The sequence below is a fragment of the Metopolophium dirhodum genome, chromosome 5, assembly GCF_019925205.1.
Source record: "Metopolophium dirhodum isolate CAU chromosome 5, ASM1992520v1, whole genome shotgun sequence".
NCBI lineage: Eukaryota > Metazoa > Arthropoda > Insecta > Hemiptera > Aphididae > Metopolophium > Metopolophium dirhodum.
Genome location: NC_083564.1, coordinates 36,904,884 through 36,932,366, shown reverse-complemented (window position 1 = coordinate 36,932,366; position 27,483 = coordinate 36,904,884). Strand labels below are relative to the sequence as shown.

The 27,483-nt window shown below is 29.6% G+C and overlaps 1 protein-coding gene across 2 annotated transcripts in view; it reads right to left on the bottom strand.

The window, feature by feature from the left end:
- The window catches only part of LOC132944511 (oviduct-specific glycoprotein), a 39,756-nt gene extending 17,855 nt beyond the window's left edge, over positions 1-21,901 (bottom strand). For both annotated transcript variants that reach the window (XM_061013886.1, XM_061013888.1), the window contains exon 1: positions 21,656-21,901. The gene's annotated coding sequence lies outside the window, so the exon portion shown is untranslated. The remainder of the gene's footprint in view (positions 1-21,655) is intronic.
- Between the last annotated feature and the right edge of the window lie 5,582 nt (positions 21,902-27,483).

The following is a 27,483-nucleotide window of genomic DNA, read 5'->3' as shown; positions in this document are numbered from 1 at the left end:
ACATTCAACAGAACGCGCAATTATATATACTAATCGTCAATAAAAACGTTTGTCTGTCATTTAAAAGTCATTACAATTTTCGTTCTGTATTCAGATTTTTTCTCATTTACATTCGTCGGCCGTCACTAGAGGAAAGTGTCATCGTTATTAATTATTACATGATAACATATAACAAAGTCTGTAGCGCATTCCTTTGTGTCGTTGGACGAAAAACCGCACTAGAACTTCAACCAGAACTTCGCTGTTCTACTATTATCAACATCTGTTTTTCGTCATAGATAATACGGAAAATATGAAACACAATATTATAATAAGTCAGCTAACGTCCGAAATCGTTCTGACCTTTAACAGGTTAATTTATCATCATATTATGCATGCAGAAGCGTGGTGCATAATATATAATTTATATCTTATGGTGGACATATAGGTACCTCGAATTCGGAACCATATACATAATAATATTATAATATTACGACGTTTCGTATTATAAAATATAGCGTCAGAAAAGCGCGACATCGGAAAGTGACGATTATTTTATTATCGTTCAATAATATCATAATGTTGTGAAATCGACTAATGGGAGAGAGGACCTCTGCAGCCGCACACGTACGTCTCCGGCGTTGTACGATAAACGAACACTATAGCTACTACGCGTTACGGCCACGAAACTTTTCGCAGCCACTTGAAACCGGTTCCCGCCGAGGCTTTTGGCGGCGATCGTACGTCATATTTATAGGTAGGTACTATTATATACATCGTAACGCGCGATAAGATATTTTGTTTTCAAATGTGCGGCGGCTACGATGATCGCGATCGATTATCATAGGTACGAGTGAAAGTCGTGGCGCGAAGCGTTTGTACGTTTAGAGCTCTGCAGCAGCGAAGAGCGCCGCACAATATTCCGTGGTCGGAAAAGGTCAATGTTGCCAAAGTCGGTCCGCTTGAACCCTATATACACGGACCCCGGCGGACGATGGGTTTGGAGACGGAGGAATGAAAAATAATATTTAAAACGCTCGGGCCGTCGTCGTCGGGGGCGGTCGGTGGTTCACGAATAATGTGTGCGGCGATATGATATTGTATAATAATAATATATATAAATATATAATATCTGCACGAATGAAACGTGATAAGATATTTAAAAGAAAAAAACCTGCTGGCTGGTTATTATACACGTGCACGATAATTACTGTTAATAATGTACAAATTATGACCCACGATGATAATAATGCTGCTGCCCACGACGGCCTGCCGTGCAATATTACGTTATATTATATTACAGTCGACGGCTCACACGGATTTTGAAACGATGTCTGTGCGGTATACATGTGCTATATATATATATTATATATTTTGAGATACAATGCGTTTGCAGATTTATGACTTTGCAACCATTGTTCGCGGATTGACGGGCGGATTCGTGAAGGTGAAAATCTAATAATCACTATAAATACTTGGAATAAAACGCAACGAAATCGATTAAAAAATACATCTCTGCGGCATAAACAAGCGAATATTTGAATCGTTGTGTTAATTGTTGTACATTCATACTGCAGGTAGTGCCCTAACCTATTATAGTAATATTACTATAAAATTTGTAATTTTTTTTTTCTTTACAGCTTGGTAACGATGTTTTATGGATATTGTTAAAAATATAATTTTACGATAGTACGTGTTAAATTATATATTTTATAACTGGTACGATATTTAGCCTATACTATTCCTCGACATGTACTGATTACTATTTAGGTACTACCTATTACTGAATACTGGACATATTTTTCAATGACATGTGTTCTTATAATCACTTATCAGGTATATTATATTGACATCGGTGCGTAATTTATAACATACCTACAATTTACGAACAGTACGTCCTCATAGTTTATAACTATTTAGCGCTAACTTTGCGCATCGTATATAAAGTTATCGAGAAAAATTAAAACTTAGGTTGTCATTAGGTGGGAATGATAAATTGAAACGTATAGAACTTTTTAGGATAGCGCTTGCATTTACACCACCCGCAAATGTTCAACATCCTTTTATTTTGCAAAAGATGGATCCATAGTGGAGTGTATGCTAGGCAAAACAAACTTGTTTGTAAAAAAAAAGGTCGAAAAAGGGAATTACATCATCATTGGTTCAATAATAATAGGGATGAAATGTTATATTTATATAATAAAGGTATAGGTCACTTGAATTCGTCATGGAGATTAATATGTTCAATAATTATAGTATAGGTACTCTAACCGTTAAGTATAAGCCTTATGTCTATTTAGGACTTAGGAAATGGGAGTCAGGAGAAAAGGTCAATTATACGTTATAAATTATAATAATACTTCATGTACCGATGTGGAAATGATTATGGTTAAGTCGGGTATATGTAAGTATATAATGGAATTTTAATTTTTTAATTTTAATCGTGGTTTTATTGTGTTATTATAAATTATAATTATTTATTATTTACGTATATCATTATAGTTATTTTATAATCTATCGTAAGTCGTAACCTAACCACATAGCGCTCATACTTAGACGTACTAAATCATTATTTACAATTTCACGTTAAATTATTAACTTTGTATTAAAAGAGCAAATCGTGTAGTTAAAGAAACTATAAATTATTTCTCAAGTATGATTAGCTTTGAAATGTTCACGGGTTTTAGAATTTTACTTAAATTACCATTATATAAACATATGTAATTAACGTTTTGAAAGTACAAAATCGTCCAGCACGAATCCCACGGCAGAGTAATTATTATTATTGCCAAAAATTTGCTTGAATGATATTATATGATGTTATTATATTAAATTATTAAAATAATGTTATTGTTTACACTAAAACATTTCCACGATAATTATAACTGTTTAATTAGGTACCTATTTAATAAAAAACATTTTCATTTTAGATAATTGTTTATCGATGGGTGCATCTTCTCTTTTGTAATATTTCCTATTATTAACACAATTTTAACACTTTTTACACTATTATCGACTCTATAAATAATATTGTACATCTGTACCTATGCGTGCACTCATAATGTACACTTATTTTTTAGTATATATTTTATGCATTATATATTCATTAATATATAAAGCTGTTACGGTCTGAGATTTTAGTACATATACGATTCATTTGGCGTTCCTATATAAAAATACAATCCAACTATAAATACCACAAATTACGTAGATTTATTGCACGCTTAAGCTATAACATTTCAAATTTACAGACATAATATAAGATCGACGGCATGTTAGTCATGTAATTGCACTATATATATTATTATACGTTATGTACTTATGTATATGGTGACGATAATATGTTATAAAAGAGTATCGTCGAAAATAAACTGCATATGCGCCTAAAGCTTCGAGCCGATATAGTGTATATAGTATAATAATATGAAGATATAGTTACTTTAATTAGCGAAATTAAAAATGACCACAGACACGATCAATTTGTTATCGTTTAAAATAAGATGGAATGCCGTTTGGTTGGTCTACGGAAAAATACACCTAACACGTAATCCATATCCCCTATTATAAATTATATTATGGGCACAACGATTATGCTTATGCATATGATATATTACTATTATATTATACGTATGTGATACACTTTCACTCTTTTCGAATAATCGATACGAATGTTCCTACATACGTGTGTTCCTTTGATGAATTAGATTACGTACCTATATAGATATTATATTAGTATTATAACGTGTATACGATTCAAGGTCAATTTGTACGAAGTCTCGTATTATATTTAGGTATATATGTATATTATACTGGCAAGATATAATATTATGTTTTTACGTTATCTGTATGACTGTAATATGAACAATAAGTTTTTTTTTGTTTAAAGTTAAACATTACAATAACGCATAACTATTTAGAAAGTGTAGATTTTTTAAATAGTGGTGTGTGAAATAAACACGTCATGCATAATATTATATGTTTCATAGATTTATTTGTGTTTATAGTGTAGTATAAATTCCTCGTGGTAAGAATAATATGATATCATAAATAGACGATGCGCGACGATAAGTCTTAATAAGCTAAAGTGTCGACAATGATAAAAAAAAATGTAATACAATTTTGCAAAATGTTACAGTCTAATCGCTGCAGTGTTTAAAATCTGAATTATTTTTGTATTATTCCTCTTCACATAATCAGTTTACAATGAAAAATGTACAATCCTAGAAAACATATTTTATACATATTATTATGTTTATACCTATGTAATTTGTAAAATATATATTATGTACCTACAAGTTATTATAGTGTCGGAGGAATGAGAGGGAAATGACATTTGTTAAGCGAAAGTTGTTATTGAAAAATTATTTATATGTATCATTTATGTTTGACCACAAATAATAAAACTGCAGACCGCGTTCTTCATTTTATACATCTCTATGTACTATGATATACGTTATCTTCTTTAAAAATGATGTGGTTTGATTGTCTCACCACCAAACATGTATTAAAAAAAAGGTTTTAGTGAAATTATACATGTTTCCTCGTAACAGGTACCTAGGTCTAGATATTTTTATGGGCTCATCACTCACACTTGCAGGCGTCTTCGTGGAAGAAATCTTTAAAATATATATTATTTAAATATTTTTAGTAACATATTTCTCGTTTCACTAAGAATTAAAAACATCCACTATTTTTTTACTTTTAAGTAGGTAATCATAATATTATTATTATAATTAATTTGTCATTGTACTCATATGCTGTGAAAAAGTTTTAACCACGACTAGGCATAGTAATATAAAATATTATATTGGCACACTTTTATTCTAAATATTTGTTAATAAAGTAAATATTTTATTGGATAGTGTTTACTATTACTTATTATATTGTTTAAATATCCAGTATTCTTATTATTTGATTTAAATGTTTAATAGTTCTCCTTTTATTCATACAAACACTAATGCATGAAGTATTTTTTAATCAAAAACGTGTTTTAATACATTTTAGGTATGCATTTACAACGCATTGATTAAAAAGATTTTATAGTAACTCACGACTCTTAACATTTTGAAGAATTTAAAAATTGTTTCCATTAAAATAAGTTATTAAAATACGATTAAATTATAAATTCCAATGTAAAAGTTATTTTAAATATTTAAATGGATAAATAAATTAGTTTACTAAATGTATGGATAGTGGAAGTATACTCACAGGTTTACACAAGTCAAAATATTATATAGAATACAGCGAGCACTCGACAGTCGCGGGTACTCGCCGATTCAAGTATTTTTTTGTTATAATATGTATATTATAATTTTTGGTTTAAAATGTATTCACTTAAGGAGATTCGATACCTTGATTTTCTGTTTTTGTTTAACACACGCGCGACATAATATTTTAGACGTGTTTTTTGCCAAACATACCAATTGATCTAATGCAGCGATAAGAATTCTAAAAACAGATTTGAATTAGTCATCAAGTCTACTTGAAATCAATTTCCCCACATTTTTGATTTTTTGATTTTAATTTCTCCGAAAATTTAATTACAACAATTTTTAAATACTCTTTTTTAATATAACATTTTTAGGAATTTGGGACAAAAAAAACAAAAATGTGGGAAAGTCAATTTCAAGTAGACTTGGTGACAAATTCAAATCTGTTTTCAGAATTCTTATCTCTTCATTAGATCAATTGGCATGTTTGGCAAAAAAACACGTTTAAAATACTATGTCACGCGTGTGTTAGACAAAAACAGAAAATCACGGTATCGAATCCCCACTAAGGCTAAAAGCCTATTCAAATTTTTTTCGATATAAAATATAAAATCCAATCACTTACATAATAATCAAATTTAAAAAAGAATTGGCGACGTTTAATTCCTGTACTCCAATAGACGCAATCTATTTTACACATTCAAACATTTAATAATGCGCTATATATCATAATTAAAATATCTACTTACATATTATAACACACCGTCATAATATGTTCGATAATAATAATTTCGCGGTTGATTTTTAATGCAATATAAGTACTAGATACATCCACGATCGGTCGTCCGTTATCGTTTTAATCCCGAGGCGCTTCGAATAGTTTTAACGATTCTCTGTGAATATAATATATTATGCGCAGTACACAATGCTAATAATAGTAAGAATCGGATACACCAACCCCACCCATATCTATCTAATCAAGCACAAAGAAAACCCAACTGCTACCAATATGTTGAATCTCTCACGATCAAACGCAATATTCTAAATATCCCAAAATGCTCCTCATATATTTTATAAAAGGCACATCTTATGCAACTCATCTACATGGACAAAGCACTCCGGGAACAAAACATCCTCCTCGTAAAAGAATTTTTTTATAAACCATTAGCATTGATATAAAAATATAATATTATTATGATTTTGCTATTACGTAAATGTTCATATATAATAATATATATGGACATTTCTTCATGTAGTTTAATCATTTATAATCTTATTTAGTTCATAGTTTAATTGAGTTTAAATAAGGTATTTTATTTTTTGAATGAAGACTTAAGAAATATGACCTATAGAAGTTGAAGCCTTTATACCTAATAATAATCAGTCAATCGATTCCATTAAAATGATCATTGAGACCGCACGCATAATCTTTTCATCTTCTTTCATGTATTCTTCACCCTCCTTCGTCGTATAAATATATGTGGTTTCGCACGTTTATGTACATATTAATATATTACATACCCGCATATATATAATAATAACAGTGAAAGTTCACGTTGCTTTCACATTCCCCAGTTGGCTGCACTGCCATATGACATTTACGCGTTAGTCGTCGAGGTGTTGCGTAAGTAAATTAAAAATAAATAATAAAAACACACGTGGGACTACAAGTTACAACTACCTTTAGTACCGATATGTATTATACTAATACCAGCTATTTCTGCAGCGGCGTCGCGGACGAGAGACTTGAACGCCCAGCCCGGCGACTCGTCATCTCGACGGGACCGCTGCGCCGGTCTGAGATTTCCGGAAATATTCGGGCGTTGCGCGCCGCATGTCGTTTAGATACGCGTCACATTCTGAGTTTATACAATACTACTATTATATACATATACCGCTTAGTTATAATTTATCATATTATATCATATATATAAGTATATAATATAATGTATATACCATATATTGAAGTACGATTGTACGAGTTTATGACACACACACGATATTATTATAAATTATGTGTAGGGACTGATTTACTACCGATAAACCTACGTTTTTATTGAGTCCGTTGTCCGTTTGTTCTTCGTTTAATTAATTATTGCCGTATCACGTTACACACAATATGTAGCATGTATCACAACCGTCAATATGATTTGTACATCTTAAGAGCGCGTACATAATTGAATATATTGTATAATATTATGGTATATATATACCTGCAGACTGCCTAGATATAATAAGACTGCATAAGATGCAAAGTCTTCTAACGTAAAAAGTATTCTTGTACTTACGCAGAAAGGTACTATATCATTACGATTTCTATTCAAATAATAGCCAAGTTGAATATACCGAGTTGATGGATAATATATGCGGTGTACTGTTAAAACGAGATATCTTGTATCACATATACATAACAATATAGCAATTCAGTAGTTTAGTCGAAAAACTTGTTCGCGTGTGGTATAATTTTACGTGCAAATTTCGTTGCACACCTAATTTTCATATCCATATTCTACTATACATATTATAAAGTGAAAACTATCCGACATCCGTCAACTTAAAGAATATTATATGTTTCAGACGTTGAAGTTCGGAAATTAAAATGTCACAATGAATTGCATGTTGTAAAATTGGTGCTGTTGATCTAGACATCACTTTTTTCTCTTAACATATAATTACTGTACTAATAAATTAATTATAACATTGAATTGTTGATTGTGCTTATTATTATAATGAATACCAAAGTACAGAATAGTATTATAGTGATCTATACGCATCAGCGTAGGTATATAATATAATCACGGTACAAAATTAAATAAGATATTTTATTTATCGGTACTATTTTTGTGGTATATATAATATAATATATTATTGCACGTTTCTTTATTTTTACCATTTTATGAACACGCAAGACGCACGTCGAATCAGTATCTAGGGATGTATTTATTATATTATATATGACTCAATATTGTATAGAACTTAATAACTTTAAACAATCCTAATACGTGAATAACCTATATAGTTACTATATTGATTATTGGCAAAATATAATAATTTATTGGAGCCAAGTGTACTGATAGTAAAGTATTAACTATATTAAAACAATATTTATAATTTTGTGAACTAACATTTTTTTGCTTTAAAAAAAATATTGTTTAAATATTTTTGTAATAATCTGAGCGTCAAAATTGAATCTTTTTTTTTTAAACTGTCTATCACAGGTACTGGAAGTTTATTAAATTACTTTACGTAATAAATTCGCAATTTAACGAAATTTGCATGGGACTGTAAATATAAATTACATATTATATTTATATGAGGTACGCTATGTTAAAGGTATTACTTAATAGTTAATAGCTAATATAATATATGATTATAAGAAAAAATTAGATCAACGCAGTTTTAATTTCACAAGCACATCATAATAAATGTATCCAAGGCGAGTTTGTGATCAAGACACACACGTAGGTATAACGGTCGAAAATAGTTTAATTGGTCAATGATAATTATTATTACGCAATATTGGTAAATTGATAATCGTAAATCGTCCGTGCAGTATAATACAGAACGTCTATGAAACCAATAATTTTATTTTGTTCACACGCGCGTACCCACTTGTATCCATAGGTATACTTTGGCGGTTTGACTATATACCATATCCGTCATGTAACCGATGTACCGACTTATTTTAATGGAAAACAACATTACGTCAATACATGTGTTTATGTTGCTGCAATCTTATTTGCCTAATTGTGCGAACCCTCAATTTTGTTTTTTTTTAGGTCGAATCTTTGAAGTATCTTTTTTCCTCAAAATATTTCCCATGAGAAATTATAGTGCCAGCTATGATATATTATGTACAGTATATGTTTCATCACTAAATAACTTTACACATATCATGTGTTGAATCGCACAGTGCGTATTGTATAATGTGATACATTTATAATATTAGACCACGTTACACATCTGATGACACGCGATATACCTATATCAATTATAAACCCGTGACTCCTGTAACCATGTTGATGAAGTCTCCGTGTCAACGCTGCAATTGAAACAATATATTATTATAATATATGCGCATTGTGTACGACTGCAAAATATACGATCCGTATTTAGGAGCTTATAATAATAATAACGCCGCCGTCATATCTCCTTTCACTATATACGAGACGCTGCGATGCAAATCGCATCTATCATTCACGCCTCTTATAAGGTCGAAACGAAATAATGTTCACAAACAATAATAATAATAATATATGTACGTGTTGTATATGTCCCTGTGTTTGTTTATGTGTGATTAAGTAACTCTATATATATTTACGTTTAACAGCTTCAAATATATAAATAATATATTATGTATCTCCAATCCCGCCCCTCCGACCACGGCCGCGAAGACGTAGTACGCATCTGATCTATATCCATCTGAGTTGTGTGAATTTATATTTTTAAGTTCAAAATATGTCGCCGATTACCTAAGTATTTTACTGTCGAGTTTATAATATAGTGCGATGGCATACCTATATTATACAGTTTGCAATCGACAATATCATCTATGGTCTATATAATACATATATATTATATATTATAATGGTATACCTATTGGTAAATACGATATAACTAACTTATACCAGGGCAAACGAGATAATATTATATTTACATAATTCCTACTAATATAATCGCACGGATTGTAACCTTTGCAGCCAATAGGCATTGACGACTGACGTATGGCTATAGCTTAATCGTTCCGATGATCCGCGCAAATATTCTTATATATTATAAGCACCATAATATAAGTTAGTGAGTAGTAACCCATTATAGACTATAGTTTAGGTTAATTTCAACGCAATACAACCGTGGGCAACCAGTGCGATACGATCGAGATACGTAGCTGTTGGTTTTCGTTGGGAAATATATTATTTTTGACTGATAATAATAATATTATATCGATGGATACGCGCTTATTGAAAACAGTACACCGTGAAAATATTAAATGATTTCGTCCCAATTAAATTAAACAGAAGCACGTTCGGTAATAACTTCTTTATTCCGTAGTATCCATATAATTGATTTAACCTTACGTCTAGTGATTTTTCCTCGTATAATCACAGGGAGTTCTTCTTTTAAACTCGTCTAATAAGTAATAGTGAATGTTCGTGTAACGTACGTTTAAATTATCCGAAAGCCGACCAGTCGTATAGGAAACATCAAATACGCGCGAAAAAAACTAAAAAAATCGTTTAAAATAATTTTGAAGGCAGTCAAGTAAATGATGTATACAGTAAGTATACAATATATACCAAAGTATATGCATACATATCTATACGTCTTACAATAATTACATTTTAAACATGACCGAAGTGTGTTTTTTTGACTTATAATTACGGGGATAAAAATGATTTGTAAAATTCTGTGGACAGCTCATGTTACAAACATATATACATATTATACATGCGCACATGAACTATATTATACCGGACATCTACAATATAATAATATATTTTAAACAAAATTCTTTGTGATAAATCGATAGTTGTATATTAACGTTTATAATATTGTCCAATATATAATATATAATTAATTGTAAAATATGATCTGGAAAAGATATTATAACAACAGTTTAAACATTAATAGGTATACCTATAATCTATACGTACATCCAAATAATATAATCATTACTCGTATAATTTCAAAGAAAAAAATATCTTAAACCGCATTCTTTGACCAGAGATCCAATAACTAAATATTATGATTTATGTATACGATATAATTTTCTAAAACAGTTTTGTATATCCATGAAATTGTGTTAAGAGAATCCAAATGTAATGGTTATTTTTTCATAAGCTTACCTAAAATGTGTGGGTTTTCAATTTAAATGCATCAAGTTTTTAACTCTGAAAGTTGGTCCAATCATCAATAAAAATAAAAACGTATATAGATGATATTTGGAAATGGCAAAGACGATTAAGTATATAACCCTAGTAAGTTGTAAATCTGTATAGTACAAATATTGAACATACTTAAAAATGAATACATATTTATCGTACTTATATTTTATGTCCTTTTGATTATCGAAGATAATTCACACATAATATACAAAAACAATCTGAATTTATATAAGACTCCGTATAGTTTATATTATAATATAAAATGATTATAATGAAATAATACATAATGACGTGTTGTACATCTGCACACATTCAAATATGAGAAATGATTGTTTAATATGTTTGTGGTGTTAAAAAGAACCACTACGAAGACCACAGAACAAATAATAATGTTTACCATCGCGCGCGGTCGTGTTTGTAATGGGTTTTTTAAAAGACAAACGTCTCTTTCTTGTTGTTCACTTATGATAGAAGTGCAGAGTAAACACAAGACAGACAAGACGTGCGCCCCGGTGCGTTTCAAGATCGTGACCACGAGAAAAACCATCTCCTCGACATAAAACTAATTATCTACGCATTAATTTCCCATAAACCTATACCGAGTAAGCTGTATCGACATGGTTAATTGTAGAGATTTATCGGTTGCAAAACGGATCATTTTCTCTTCGACCAAAATTTTCGCCAAACTAGGTCGGAATCACACGGATTGTGAATTTCGCCTGCAAAGAAACAAGAGGGATTTTTTTTCTGGACTAAACAATTTAATATAATCATTTGAACACATCATGCGTTACGTTTTAAGGTTTCAATGCCGTATTAGACTATAATATGTCACACTGGCATACTCGTGAAAAATAATTGATTTTAAGGCTTTTAAGCAATTATCCTTTGAATAGAAAACAACGCAAATCAGCGGATTATTTATGGAGCAGCGTAAGCCTGCAGTAAGTACTTATTTTATTGGCTCATATAGTCATATACTTATTCAAATCGAATCGCGTTGTTCATAAACATTACAAAATCAAATGAGTTATACTCAATAATGTCAAATTTATATTTATCATCGTCACCTTCTGCTAGCATACCTATTAGCATACGAGTAAATATAACTGCTATAGATATGTACATATTAAAAAATGTATGTATACTGCCTACAAAACATTAGAAATTACGCAGCATGCAGCGTGTGTATATTTATTATAAACTTAAGAATAATCAGGACCAGTATTAAAACGGTATTAAAACATTTTATTCGTGGAGACGAATTGCTCTTCAAAAAGGAACGATTATACCGACGAGATATTTTTTTCGGACAAGAAAAAATTTCGAATTGGCATAAAAATAATACGTTTTATGACGGAAGGGATAAGATTACGTTTGAGCGCATATAACAGATATAATATATACATCGGTGATTATACACCATATACAATATAGGCATTTATATGACCATCGGAGAAAGTTGCTGTGTTAATTTCATGAACATAATGTGACAGTATTTCTAATAGGTAATACAATATCACGGACCGATCGATTTATTAATATATGTATTTATTGTGGACGTATCCTATCCGTCATGGACGGTAATATATTACAACGAAATGCGTCCTCGAAGACGGTGACGTTAGATCAGTGTAATCTTAAATATATAACAAAGGTTATAATTATATGCAGATATAAAAAAAAAAATTCGAAAATAATCGTGTAAAGTATATGTATTATAATGAAAAAAATTCGTCGCCTGTTCTATTTTGTTACGCAATACTTGCACTTATATCAATTATATAAATATATAAGTATATAATATGATATTGGCGTTGGGGCAGATTATGATTTATTAGAAAAAATGAAATTGCCGTAATTATGAAATTATATCCTATGGATATAGGACCGTCTGTGGGATTTTAATTCTACGCGATGACTGCATGGACGTATGACTAATATATAGATAAGCGTGACTTTCGCGTTCCATACCTATACAACACACGTGTTATTATTACTTATTATTATTATTATTATTATTGATGGACGCCTCTTTCCCCTGACTTATTATTGTTATTATTATTGAATTTTAAGGACACGAATATTACATTTGTCGAAGAATGAAAAACGAATTCGGATCAAGGTTCAACGAACACGCGTACCTACCTATATACAAACGTCTGTGTATGTGCGCATGCACAGCAAATAGTTAAACAAATATTATACCTATACAACACGCTCGCGTCTGATCACATAATAATATAAACGAATATTATTTAATTATAATCACGACGTATGTTCGTGATTTCACTATGGGATTATCGAAACTTCGCGCAGTGCCACAGTCGTATATAATATTATAGTTGCGGCGTAATGGCGTGCATAATGAATTTCTCGATTTTTTCCCCGTTGTAGATACCTACCTGTACTAACTACTATGCATATTGATGTATTTTATGTTATTGGCTGTCCATTTGTCCGTGGCCGACTACGGTATTTACCTATATGACTACCAATGATAATTAGACGTGTACTTTGCTTATCTCAATATAAAAGCGAAAAAATTTCATTTGTTTTACCCAAAACCTCGAATTTAATTTATGTGCGTTTTTAAATCCATTCCGCGCACAAATTTAAACTGTATATTAAACCCATTTTGTGATTTACCACAAAGATACATCGATATCTACGACAAATAATATTTAATAGTATTAATAATATTATAATACTATGTATATCTCTACACATCGATGTTTTGTGATACGTCCCTGTTCAATACATGTTGTAATATACAATATACTACATACATTACCTAATATACTTATATATTATATTTAATATATACGTAAGTACTTTCTATCAATTCGTATTTTACAGCGATTACAATGCAGTAGGTAATGCATTTTTATTGGAAATTCCTACCTACTATTATAGTCATACTGGCTACTCTTTATACGAATAATAATTATGTGGAAATAGATAAAATTGTTTACCGCTCAAGATTCATAACACCTATGAAAATCTAACTATTTATACTATGTACAAAACACCGATACTGTCACATTGAATAGAACTATAGAAGTATAAAATATCATTTCTAGACTTATAATATGTACATCATATACCTACGCGAGTTATATGCATCATATTTTGATGTGGTCATGTGGACATGTACTACGTAGACACTTCAATTTACTGTGAATATTGTATAGTATTTTTTTACCTGAATACAGTTCGAAAATTTTTATTTTATCTATTATAGCCCTAACTGCATCTATTACCGTATTAATATTATGTAATTTGTATATTATCATAGTTGTTATCTATGTTTAAATACAAATATATTATTAGGTACGAGTTAAAAATATTGTCACCACAGCATTGATTTTTTACTTTTTAGTTAATATATATTAACTTTCTCTCTTAGGTATTATACATGAAATATGAAGTATATGATCCATACTTGGTTGTCTTTAAAACCCATCGTGTATTTATGTATTTCTATTGGTTATTAATCATAATAATTAAACGTACCTACATGGCTAAGTAGGTATAATAAGTTATATTATTATTTTGTTTTTTTACTAATGCTCGTCTTGTTTAGGGTAAATTATAATATCGTTTGTTCATGTTACAAAACAGTATTAATTGTATTAATAGACAATTAGACATAGGTACACGAATCAGTTTAATATTGTCGCATAATTAATATCAGAAAAAATTACTAAACTGAAACAAATTACACATATTTTACACAATTACCGTATACCCACATGGCATGTATGAACGCAAATACACAATAATGGATGACTCACGAATAGTATTCAAAATTATATTCACTGTATCTGTATGCAGTATTTCAGGTAGGTATATATAAAAAAAAATTTTGAAGAAAAAAATCAAATAAGTTTTATAGATTTCTTGCCAAGACTGTTACAATTTACAAGTGAAGTTAAAACTTAAATGCGCAGTGCAATAAATACGTAACTTATAATGGTTGAAATACTTAAAAGAATTCCACGATGGACATTATTTCATAGTACATTAATTGGACGCTAACACCAAACTGTCTCGTTTATAATATAGTCAATTCTAATCTATTCGAAGACAATACTTTGGACCACAAGTAGTATCAGACGACGATTTCTCAAATAATATCTATAATTTAGGGCATTTAGGCGTAGGTTAGTACACTAATAATTAGAAATTATATATTTATATACCAGTCACTGTATGTCTGTAGGTATACAATATAGACCACTAACAACAGTACATAATATACTGTCGTCTCACCGCGTGTTTGGTTTTGGGTGAAAGAAGAAAAAATTAAAATAATAAACATTTGCGTTCACACGTACGCAGAAAGCCGCACACGATGTTATTATTATAATATATACACAATAATAATATTATTTACAATCAAAAGTAGTCTACAGTGTCTATCTGAGGACAAAAAAGTATACGAGGACGGTGTAAGTCCGACGACGGTACAGCATACCACTAATTATTATTATCATCGACCACTGTTTTGGACCTTACGGCGCGATGGAAAAATAACTCAATAATGTAAAACAAAACGAAACGCAATAAACCACCACATTATAATATAGTAATGAGTATATTATATTAATATTATTATACTGTAAAATAGCTTCGTGTAGAAATCGAAGTCGTTCGTGAATTTTGATACGCGTGCACGGTGTGCCCTGTGTATTATAGTATTATTGTAAACGACGTGCAATTATAACACGAAAACGCGATATGCCTATCTATACGTATAGCCGTATTATAGGTATAATGTACTACCATAGTAACAAGAATCTAGCAATGGAATAAGTGCGTATATTATATTAATATATTATTATATAGATATTTTTTCATTATTTTTCGCTCTAGCAGTCTCGATTTTGCCTTATTATATCATATAATATTATTATAATTTTACATCGAAACTGAATCGGTCACGAGAGCCTCCGAATTCCACCCACCTACTAGCAATATTATTATATAATATGTGAACTATGGGCGCCTGCAGAAATGTTTCTGGGGACAAGCTTCAATATCTTACCCAATACAATATTATAATATGATATGAAAAATATTGCTGTCACATGTCTGATTTTAAAAAAGCCAGTGAAGCAAACGTCCAATCATACTCCCACACCACGGATAACCTATATATATATTATGATGTGATCATAAAAAGTCATACCTTTACGCAGCCTATCGCGTGACATTGTCATAATATGAGGGATGTACTTCGGAATTCAAATCGCAATCGATGCACGTACAGTGTTAGTCAATATTACTTGCAACGTTTTACTTATACATTTTACATATAACATATCAACCTATATCACACTCACACATAGCTGACCTAATAAGATTTTTTTTATTATTTTCTTAATAGGTCTATGATATCACATAATATGTGTATGTTGACATAATGTGCTGAGTGAGACAACGCTGTTCTCAAGAGACATTTTTCATCTAACGAAATGATTGAAAATTTTACGATATTGTTGTATACGCTGCGGTCGCAGTATTAGAATTTCTAACTGTTACGTGCATGTACAGTTTAAGCTTAAAATTAACGTTTTAAACACGAAATTTAAACTGGCTCTACGATATAGGTACATTACATTTGATATAACTTTGTACAAATTGAGTACGCGTATTAAACGCGTATAATTCGTTTGTTGAATATTCTCAAGTCTCGTGATCGGGATAACACCACGGGTTCTTTAACCGTGAGCTGTCATGTTTTGCGTACGTCGCGACTAAACCGTCGAAGCGTTAAGAAACCACTTTTTGTTTCGGTATGTTTGTATATTTGTATTATTTTAAATTTAAATTCAAATCGTCTTCTCTCGCGTATACACATGTGAATATTATTCTCGTTTAAAAAGTGTACCTAAGTGAATGTGCTGTTAAATATCATAATTATAATATCATTGGTTATTTTTTGTTCGTACACATACTGCAGGTATGCTTAATTTTGTTACTAATTTACCATACATAGTTTTCCAGGCCGTATGGTTATTGATAATAGGTATATGCTTACTTATTATATATTATACCTTCTACGTGTTTGCGGTTACACGCGGTTAATAACACAATACATTTCCGTTGCAGGCAGCAGTTAATGAAGACAATGAAGAAGACGAACCACACGTCTCGTCGTCCAACGGCTAATGGTCATATTGTGATGTATTAATTGGAAAGAGTCAAGGCCAATATTTATTGTTGCGTCACTATATATTGGGTCTTCTCCTCGTTATTACGTGTTAATTTTCGATTAATTTCCCTCTATTGTTCACGGGCACCACCACAGCTTGGTCGACGACACTATAATATAATATTAAGCGTATGGGCTTGTTTCTTTTTATTTTAGGAGGTATATAGTAACTGGTAGATATTATGCGCACGTGCTGTATATTATGTAAATCATTGATATTATTATTTCCACTGAACGTGTTCTTTGTGTGCGTCTTCTTGATATGACGGACGGAGACAGACGCAGTCGGACTGCTGCCGACTATTACAGTCTCGTGTTGTGTAACTATAAGACTACCATTAACGTGTGACTAACGTGCCGTAATTGGCTAGATAGAAAAAAAAAATTCTATGGAAAGCAGTTTTGTGACTTTGATTTTTCCAACCGTTATGAAAAAAAATTATAAGTGCATTAAAATATATATTATTATAATATGGTTTTTCACAAAAAATATCGAAAAATAACTTTTACGATTCTCGGAGCACTTTTTCAATAATGAGTTTTTTTTTTATAGTACCTAAATATAAAGTAAGAATGTTATATTATATTAAGTAACATTATACCTATATATACGTCATTATACTCCAATACTGCATTATTATAGTAAATATATTTTACGGATATACGAATATAACTATATACGTTTTATCCCCGCACAAAAATTTTAAGAATAATGTAATTATGTAATTTACGTATATTTTTTTCTAATTTCAAATATTAAATTACACATATATAGGCATATAATATGCGGTAGGTAATCAATCTCAAGTGTATTCCATATACTGAACTGAAGGTTCATAAAAATATTTCATTATTATCCGTATAATAATATGTAACATTGTTTTTTTTTTAATTGTACCTATATATATTATATTAACAATATCGTTATTACCGAAATACCTTATATATATTTGGGTATTGGAATAATATAAATTCTATAATTTATACTCTATAGGTATAATGAAATATAAATTATAAAATATGACCTCATGTAGTAATTCTACCTCGTGTGATCGATTAATCGAATTTCTCGATGTGTATATTATATATTATTATACCGTATACGATAATTTTATCCGTAACAAAATATTTATTATGTAGCTATATAAGCTAAGAGGATAAAGTTTGAATGTCATCATAACGTATTAAAATTCGAGTATAGATATTTTTTTCACTTGCAATAATTTGCATATATATTAATATATTATTACATTATATTTATATATATACATTATAATATGCATATAGGTATTTCGTTCGTTTTCCTAGTAGACGCTTTTCGTTATATTCAAGGATTTTCTGTCGATTCGACCCCGTTTGGCGTAACATCAAAACCTTACATAATTTCCACAAACCAATGTTTCCTAGAGGCTATAGAACCAATTTTTCCGTCTAATGACCGGATACGCGAGCGCGCGCTTTATATTATATAGGCAAGCGGGTACTATAGGCATCATTGACGGTTTATCGACATTAACCATTGTCGCATGACGATAAACCGCATTTTCGTCATCTAACACTGCCGTATATACACGAAGTATACATAACAGGTATATTTACTCAAATAATATTGTTGAATTCGAACAAGCAAAACTCTCATCCTCGCGATATCGTCTATATCCGATTAACATCGATGAACATTGAACGTTAGTGTTGACGTGCCGCTGTTGTATGGACCACTGCTACACTTGCATGCAGATATTTTTGTGGACATTTTCCCTGATCGTCGACGAGTTTCCTTAGATATTATGTAGTCACATATGTACCAATATTAATTATTATATAGTATATAGAGACACAAACGTCCGGCTGCAGGCACGAATAGACCTCACCGCATCGCGATGGTCATCGTAGTCGTCGTGATTAACAAAGACTTCTCACTCTCTCACACACACACACACACACACGTATATGAGGACTTATTAATTATTTTACTCCGATGCTTGCTCCGCCGTCGGGCAGTACCCCAGTATCTCCTATATTATACATGTGGTGTAATATAGAAAAGCGCGCGTGGATCAATGGCGGCGATTCAAATCAATTACATGTCTAGGTCTACCTATGGCTATACACTGCATCCGTCAATTTTCGTACGATTATTGTTTGGCTACATACTGCAAGAGAGAATGTTAATTACACTCGTCAGTAGTTATCGCGGCGACCCCTTGGGAGGTATTCCAGTCGGGTTTTCAATTGCGAACATTTTCAATTCGCACACTGCGAACAATATCTACCTCTATATACAAGTATAATATAATAAAACGATGCTTTAAAAGTGCAATCAAAAGAAAATCACATGGATATTAGGCACATAATATATATCATTAATATTCCGCGTACATGCGGCGGTTCTGGTGGCTGTGTTGAAAAACCAAATTATATGATTATGACGTGATCATAATATAATATAATAATAATGTATATTATCGTAATTATTATCATGCGACGTAAAATAGTTACAAAAAAAAAAATACCCACGTTTGGTCTAGACGTCGCTAGAAAATAAGTATAATAATTATTTATTTTCTTCTATTTCAGCCGGTTTAGAGAACCTTTCACCATTTTCCATTTATTTACATATCCATCAAATTGTGAAGATTCGAATAGTTTTTTGATTTAAGTTTATTTTAATGGTCTTGCAGTAATTTTATAATAAGACAGTCATATAGGTAAATGGTTAATCGTGATTAAGCTTTTGTGGTTATTACTTAATACTTTATTGCATATATGCATATGATGTCTATGGACCATGACATATTTAAATTAGATGCCAAAAATATTATTAGATACCTACATTGTTTTTATATATTGAATAGTACATTAATTCATCTACGAGTACAAGACCCGGATACATTTTAGATTTTAAAACCCCGAAATTACTCTTTATTATAATTTTGTATGACGTTAATCAAATATATATATATATTTTAAAATTATCTGAATAAAAATATACCGCATTGAAACTTTAAATTATATTTAGTTGCTTGTATATTATTTTTTATTAATTTGACGTATTGCCCAATAATCAGCCTCTAGCTATTAATGAAGAATAATAATAAAAAATAAAAAACATTCTTTATAAATATATTCAACTATATTATGTTAGAATCATTTTTTATTATATTTCATAAAAATATGATAAGTTTAATCATTTAGATTTCTAAACTATAATAGTTATATCTTAATAAAACAGTAAATAATGTTATATCCTATTGTATCTGAAATTATACATTTTACTTCAATAATAAACAAACTAAAACATTAACACATTATATTAACGTATGTAGTAAACTAAATAAGTTACAAACAAATTATGTAATAGCACTGACAATATTAGGGATAAAATGTAGTTAAATACAGTCATATAACTATTGTAATTGTTACAAATAGTAGTAGAAAGACGATCCTCCACTATGCGACGCGTGCAATGTACTTTTAACGGTCAACCACGTCATCACAGAATGTCAAAAATACAACATGTATCGAAATCAATACCACATATCAGAACAAATTTGTCAAGCACTAGGACCAAACCCACAAGACGTTAAAAACTTAATTTTATTCTTAAAAAAAACAGAATTGTACAATTTAATTTAATGTAACCATGTAAATGCTAAAATACTAACAATGTAATCTAAAATTCATGTACTAATGGCCTAGTTGTCGATGTATATTTCAGATCAATAAAAAAAAAAAAAAAAAAAGTAGTAGAAATACTTGACATTACAGTACATGCACCTTGGTGGGTTTATTTAAATTGAATTAATCTTGATGGTTTAGATAACATATTATAAACTTTCACGCAAGAGCTGTAATGTACCTACTATATTATTAAGAATTTAGCATGTAATTACTTTTATTAATTGCCATCGCAGTATGCTTTCGACTGCAGTTTTAAAGCCCACGAAAAAAGGTATGATTTCGAACATTTGTCATTCATTATTTTATTCATCTTAAAATGAATAAAATAATGCACAGCTATAGTGTGTATTATATTAAATAGTTAAGCATAGGCTTACCCACGGATTTTTTTTTTCGATTTTTTCAAAAATATAATTCAAATGACAACGATGTTTAAGTCTTTATAATTCACATTAAACTTTTGAATACTTGTCGTTTCCGACACCCAGGCCGATCACGTTGTTACATTATGTGGAGTGAGGACTCGTAAATGTTGATAACCATCGTTTAAGTCTTTCCGACCTAGGGTGTGACCGGGGTTACCACAATATTGATTGTTAATTAATACCGAGACGTGTGCGTAATCGATGTAAAAAATTATTATTGCTAAATAATATCATATAAGAATATATTGAACTTACGTTGAAATATTGGGCTATCCGTGTTCACGTTAGAATATAATATATATATACGACGAAACCGATCACGCACTAGTGTCTGACAGACTTTTGTTCACGGTGATCATATTATCATAATCATTATTATATTGTTTTTGTCGCAGATATTATTGTTAAATAATATGTAAAATAAAATAATAAAATTTAAAAATAATAACAACACGTAAGAAGGATACACGCGCGTCTAAACCGGAAAATACGTATGAGAGGACTAACGCTCAGACAGTGTGCGCACATCGCGCTGGACGGCCACGAGGACCGCTGCACCACCAAAGCCCCACCATATAATGTATCCTAACATAATATATTACTGTACGCAGGTACCTATATATATATATGCGCTTTGCGCTTGAAACAAAACCCTATGTGTTACCGTGCTCGTCGTGGTTGGCTGGTTAATAAATATACGTTTTACACAACATATAATAATAACAATAATGATAATGTTATAGGTTGGGTTAACGATAGATATATATATTATATATATATATATATACTATTTAGGTATATATTATAGTAGTCGTATTGTTCTATAGGTCTGTATAATAATATATATTATATCAGAATATTATTATTATTTTGTACATAATATAGATGTATCTTATATCTATATAGCATAGTATGGTTAAAGCGCTTCCATATGCCGAGAAAGATTTTATAGGATTGTGTCGATTCCCACGCGCTATACCGAGATTCATATCAAAAGTTGTTAATACAAATATTATTTTATATTTATGTTATTAGGTATCATGTTTTCCGTTTTCGTAACACCGAAATTAAACTGTTGTATATTAATCTGCAGATATTCAGTATTTCAGTTCCAAAGCGTAGAAGGCTTATTTATTTTAATACTACCTACTATGGCTGGTAGACAGTAGTATTATACTATGTACCTAAATATTTAAGAATAAGAGATAAGTTTTAAAAATCATAATTTATTACTTAGGCGCAGACTGTTTAACTTATAGGTAAGTACCTATACATAATATTCTTTTGTCGATAACTATACAATTAACATCTTATGCTATGTTAATTATGGTTTTTAAATTGAATTTTTTATTGTTATAAGAATTCTTTTAAACGCATTCATCAAATATTGCATAATATGTACGCATAAAAGCACTCGGGTCAAGTACTTTCATGCCAATCTCTAGTTCATAACTTTCTTTCATACATTTCTGGTGATTAAGTGTTTAAAAACATAAACAACTACACAAGATGTATAACTACATATTATAAAGATTTAAGCGAATTTTGAATTGATTTAATATTTGGAAATATCAAAAATACCTAATACTTACAATCATAATAATATTTTAATAATATCTATACCACACACTTCTTAAAAATAAAATATTCGTAAATCGTAATCATTATTTTAAGGAAGATAATTTACTCATATTTAGAAATTTAATTACTTTATAAATTATAATAATTATCATACATAAATATAATTTTGTAACAAAGTGCTCACAAAATATAAACAACGGTAAGTACCAATATAATAATTGTAATAAGATTTAAGATTATTCTTATTCTTAGATTGTTGGTTGATTATATTTTTTTAAGAATAAAGTAAATAAAAATACTTAAAATGACTGTGTAAAAGTAGATCACAGAATATACGCCAACTGTACGGTCTGCGGAATAAATAAACACAACCTAACCTTATAATATAATGTAATAAAACTATTTTTTACGCAAATCATTGTTCCAACAAAGTAAATATTATGACTTCGAACTATGACTTCATTGTCCAATTGTTCATCGAACAATTTAATCTAAAACGCATTACCTACCAAGGTATACAAATAATAATATGTTCACAGCTTAACACTCGATTACAAAATAGTTCCCAACGCGGTCGTTTTATGTGCACCAACTATTTGAATTGGTCTTGTATTTTAAAAATTAAATTATTATCATTGAATGTAAATTATTTGTACATCAAAACTGAAATCAAATAATATTTAATAATAAGAATCAATTTTAGTCGGTGTTATGGTTTTTACTTCTAATATGCTATCGTTTCAATGTTGATAACATTCAAAAAATCATTAGACGATACAAACTATTTAGATATGGGTAAGTACCTATTATACCATTATGTGTAAAAGTCTTAAATTTTTCACTGCTGTTCTGCTATCGAATGAAACTATAATATTATATAGTACCTACCTACGTAAATTCATAACTATTGATTGCGATCATTCAATACGTCGATCGCCAAAATACAATTTATTTTAATAGGCACCTACCAGCAGTAATTGCTCTAAAGTATAAATTATTATAAGTTATAAAATCATTAACCATAATATACATAATATATTATAAGCTATTTTAACTTTTCATTACGTGTGTTATTACATGTTAATATATAGTAATAACTAATAAGTATCAAAATACTATTTATACGATCTATTTTGTAAATTACGAAATTATAGTATTATAATACGTGCTTATTAATTATATTAGAGACGCCGGGATTTGCAGTACCTAATATATAATATTGTACATTTGTAACACTACCTTATGAAATAAAAAAAAATGATCTACTTATTTATTGACATTATGATTGTACCGCAATATTCGATTCACAATAATTTTGGTTTAATGCAACTTTATCTTTGAGGACGTGGCACCCGCATGTGTTGTCTCCGTCTTCCAAGTGCGTAACATGGAAAATTTTACGCTCAGCAGATCACGATTAGCTCCGTTAGTTTAAAAATTAGAGTGAATTGACGTCTTATAAAATGTAAAGGTAAGATTATAACGAGTTATGAATATTTTAAGTTGTAAAAACAATTTACAATTTTAAATATTCATAACTCGCTTTAAAATTAAAGTATAATAAAAAGCCTATAACATTGTTTAGATAATAATCTAACCTTTTAATTTTATTCACAAGAAGTGAATTCACTCATTTGTATACTAACGGAGCTAAACTTGTAAGACGGAGACAACACATACGGGTGTCACGTCCTCTATATTGTGGGAAATACCATAGATCAAAATATATACTAGAATATATTTTAATCTATGGATTAATACCTATTGCTTATCTTATTATTTAGTTGTCAATATAATTATCAGTCACAATTCTATATTTATATGCACACCATAGAGTACGATTTCTTACTCACGTAATGTCATACCTACCTACACAGTTAAAAGCTAATACGTCAGTGTTTTCGGTGCCATGTACGAATTTCTGTGCTTTAACACTTGTGTTATTTTGCGTATGATAGTATTTTTTGTGAACGTTTCAATTTACGTTTTTAAATTACTAACACCATTGGGCAATGGGCATTGGCCATTTATATAGAAAAATAATTTTTGACGGAGCTATGTGTGTGATATTATGTCTTCAAGATAAAAAAATAATAATTAATGCTTGACAATTGAAAACGGACACATGCACGTGTAACACCGAACAATACAATTTATGAACGAAAAGTAAAAATAAATTCCTATGAATCATTTAAAAATATAGGAACTTGGCTGTAGGTAATAAATAAACATTTTTTCACTTTTACAGATCAAAATGGTAAGTGTAATATGTAACAGCAGATTTTATCAAGAAATGTTGAAATTGTTGGGACCTTCAAATATTCAAATGTCGGTTACTCAAAATGTTCTGTTCACAATAAAGGGTAAATTCAGTGGAGATTAATCTTCGAGACTAAAAGAAAATGTTGATTTATAAAAATAAAATACAATTTATAACGAGTTCCAAAATGGAATAAATAAGGTTAGTAGATCATATTATATTTTTTTAGATCAAATGATTTTTTATAAATCACATTATTAATAACAATAATAATACTATTTACTGGCCAAGATATTACAGTTTTCAATAAATAAATTTAAGGTAATTTTAAGTAAAATTTAATAGCATTACTATACCAAATTATCTATGTATAATGTATAAAGTAAACTGTAAAGTATATACTACATGTCTACATAATATTATATACCGTACTCTTTTTGGTTTTGCCGTTTTATTTTCAATTTATACTCGGTCGATTTTTATATTAATATTTTAATTAATTTAGCTCACGTATAATATGTAAATTACTCTGTTATATAGATATCTTTCTAGTTATAGAATATTTCACGCTCGTTATGTTTAAGAAAACAACAGCTAGCCTCTAGTTACTATTATGAGTGGACTACCTTCATTTTTATCAGTACATCCGTTTCGGTCTTTGAATACATCCAATTCAAATAGAAACTTATTTACGAATCTGGGGCTGGGGGCGCTATATCAAACGATATATTATTATAAACGACGAATGATTTCCTTTAAAGGCGTCGATTTTTGTTAAAATTGCGTCAGAAGTATAATAATGAATCAAACATGAACTTTACAATATGAAAATAATTTAATATACCAGAGAATTTACCACTATAAATATTGGTTAAACATTAGTTAATTTATATTATATATTTTTTAAAGAAAATGTGTAAATATTATAATATTGTAATATTTTAATTTAGAGTAGGTATACATAATGAGTACTTATGTAATTTTAAATATACAATGTAATCAACGAACAAAAACTAAGAAATCTCTGCAGATATGCATATAACTTTTAAAAAATTACAAAATTACCTATATGATACACCTTTTATGTACCTGTGTGTTTTATGTTTAAATATATATTTAAAGAAAATATGTAATTTATACAAGTCCTATCTGGATATTGCCATATTGGAGTAGGTATACGTACAATATTTATCCAAAGAAATCTTGAACCTATAGAATATAAGAAGTAATAAACCTATTGATTGTAAGTTATTCGTATCGGTGCCTTGGTGGTGTACAAAGATGGACGAAAATAATTAAATGTATACGTACATGTACCTATATCTTTGTATATATCTTTTGGTTTGTGATCATTGACTGTGACTAAACTAAGTTCTCAAGGTACAATAAATATTATCTGATTCACAAATGTAATATATATTGACTAATGATAATACTCAAAGATAATACTTATGGACATAGGTGATGGATTTATGTAGGTACCATACATGGTTAAATTGTTACTGTACACGTTCTATATTTAAAAAATACAAAAATATTTTTAACTAAAAAACCAAACTCATATAAATGAAAATTAGTATTTCAAGATAAAAAATATATATATTATAATATATATATAGGTATATTGAAAATATATGTATACCTATATCTCAAATCTGCTATAGTTATTTAAATCCTATTTTGCAGTCTTATAGTTGTTGAAACTTGGAATTCCTATTTTATTGAATTTATATAAATCCAAGGACATTAAAAAAATAGTTAAAATCAGATTTTTTCATTTTAAAATTGCAAAGGATGAGGAACGCCCATTTTGCTCTTCTATACTTCTGTCAGAGATCTAGGAAATCGAACACATATTCAACTCCATAAGCGGGTATCAATTTAATTTTTTGTAATTAGTTCATAATATCAAGATTATATTTTTATGAAAAAATTTTCAGAAAACTAAATAACATGAAATAATGATAAACACTCTAGACGTCTACAAAATATATCGTTTTAGTTTTATGTAAACTTAATCACTTACGTTTTAACCTAACCTATTATCTATACCCATTCATATTAATTAATGTTTAAACCTATAAACATGATGAAATATCTACTTTTTAGATGTTAAAAATCAATTAGTGTTCACAATAATTTTGTTTATACTTTATAGTATAGGAGGAATTTAACCTTCGATAATAATATATAATACACCTATCATTGTGTCATATTCGTTTTATAAATTAAATTTCAATCA